General features: G+C 32.3%; 1 non-coding gene across 1 annotated transcript; it reads right to left on the bottom strand.

Annotated features, from left to right (window-relative positions):
• Positions 1-257: 257 nt before the first annotated feature.
• Trnan-guu lies at positions 258-331 on the bottom strand. The gene has a single exon. It is a non-coding gene; the product is annotated as a tRNA-Asn (tRNA).
• Positions 332-2,126: the final 1,795 nt, after the last annotated feature.

Raw genomic sequence — 2,126 nt, forward strand, 5'->3', positions numbered from 1 at the left:
CTAGTAACCAGAGATGGCCAAGTTGGGGTTAAAAATGCCAATGACCGATAAAACAACACTGCCACGTGACCAAGTACCTATAGTATAGTATTTGAAGACAAATATTTATTTAGAAGACACATCCCTTTTTAACCCTTAAATAATGGTATTCAATCGTAATGAAAATAAAAGCGTCATTAGAACGACATTCAACAACACTAGGGCGAAAATTGAACTAAAATATGTGTGTATGTGGAGCATATTAGAGACAAAATAAACGCCCCCGGGTGGGATCGAACCACCAACCTTTCGGTTAACAGCCGAACGCGCTAGCCAATTGCGCCACGGAGGCGATGTAGTCATAAACATAATATTTCCTAATAGATTCGATATGTTATTAACTATGCCTACTAATAATTAAGACAAGTACTGTGCATTTTGCCGTATGGTCTTAAAAATTTAAAAATCGAATTATATCTTACCCTTTTAAATCACGGACATGGAATTTTATGTTTATACGTACAAAGTATTGTAATATTTGTTGTATTTCTATTAGATAATTTCTATAATAATAAATACCGTATTCCTGTGTAAATGATCCGGCAAATATTAGATTAACACCTATGCTAATATTTTAAAGAGACAAATTTAGTATTTTAATTATTTGAGAACAAAAACTAGACGATCGGATACATATATATTCGTAATTAACAATTTTATTTTCAAAATAACAAAATTTCCAGCTATGATCGAAACAGGCTGCTAGTAAAATTTAGATTATTATCGGCAACCACAAGTATTACAATTACAATTGTTTTTGTAGCACTTTAACTATAAAAATATTAGTTTTAAAATCAACTTGTGATGTTTGATACCTAGTTTATATATTAGATAATTTTTACAATGATTGGTTGATTTACCTATTAAAAATAACCATATCTCTATCTCTATCTATCAATTTAAATCTTTCTAAAAAAAGTTTATTTTTGGCAAATTTCAATAACTTCATAACGTTAAAGAATACTAACTCAGTTTCGTACAAAGACTTTTGTAAAGAAATATTCCATTGTTACTTGTGTTATAATATAGTTGTATATCTTTTTCTAGTACGTCACCATTTTAACATGGTTGTTAAAGGTCAATGACCTTATCCCCAAACTGCGGCTTGATCGGGTTTATGACTTGTTTACATTAATTTATGAAGGGGTCTGACACTTATGACGGCTAATTCCAAGCTTTCCATTACAGGAAAATGGGCATTTTCAAATGATTTAGTGTGTAGTAAAAGTTGTGGCTTAATTATAGAAAAACTAGCTGATTTAAGCGATTCGCGTTAAAAATAGGTTAATGTTCATAAACAAACCGGTAACATAATGTTTTAATAGCACCCAGAGTTAGTTATTTATTAAGGTTAGATTTAAAACTCGAATTATGACTCCCGTGTCCAACACTTATGACAATACATATATTTTTCAGATACAGAAGATTAAAATTGTAAATCGAAAATCGGAAGGGTGCTGCTCTTCCACCATCCTAAGGGACCTCGACCAGTCTAACTGACTGTTGTATACAGAATGTGGCATAATGAATGGATAATATGGTACTTGCAGGTAGGAAGTCATGATGGTTTAAAAAAAATATCTGTTTTTGTTTAATAGACGTCCCTCGGTTTTCGAGATATTCGACATTTAAAAATTAAAAGTTTTTTAGTGGGATTTTCATCTGTTTTTTGGATAGTATTCCTGCATAGATCGAATGTAAACTGGTCCATTGAGGTAATGGGATCTTTGTAGACCTTCTCTTTACGGCATCCTTAGTAAATAAATACTTAAAAAATTCGAGGTAGTTTAGGTGGACATAGGATTTTATTTTTCTTAGCGGTCGGACTATCTGTGTAGCGTGTTTCAGGGTATGACGACATCGCAATGTTTGCAGCGGGGGAATGAAGGTGTCGCTAGCACTTCTAAGAAATATGATTGTAAAACGATTCGAGATAATTTAATGGTTGACTCTAAGTAGGCACGATAAACATGATTAATTTAATGGTTGACTCTAAGTAGGCACGATAAACATGATTCCCATTATTTACCGACGTACTACATCCTGATAAACATCGAGTTTTTTTTAATTCCTTGAACTCTGAAATA

The sequence above is a fragment of the Pieris napi genome, chromosome 19 (assembly GCF_905475465.1).
Source record: "Pieris napi chromosome 19, ilPieNapi1.2, whole genome shotgun sequence".
NCBI classification, from domain to species: domain Eukaryota; kingdom Metazoa; phylum Arthropoda; class Insecta; order Lepidoptera; family Pieridae; genus Pieris; species Pieris napi.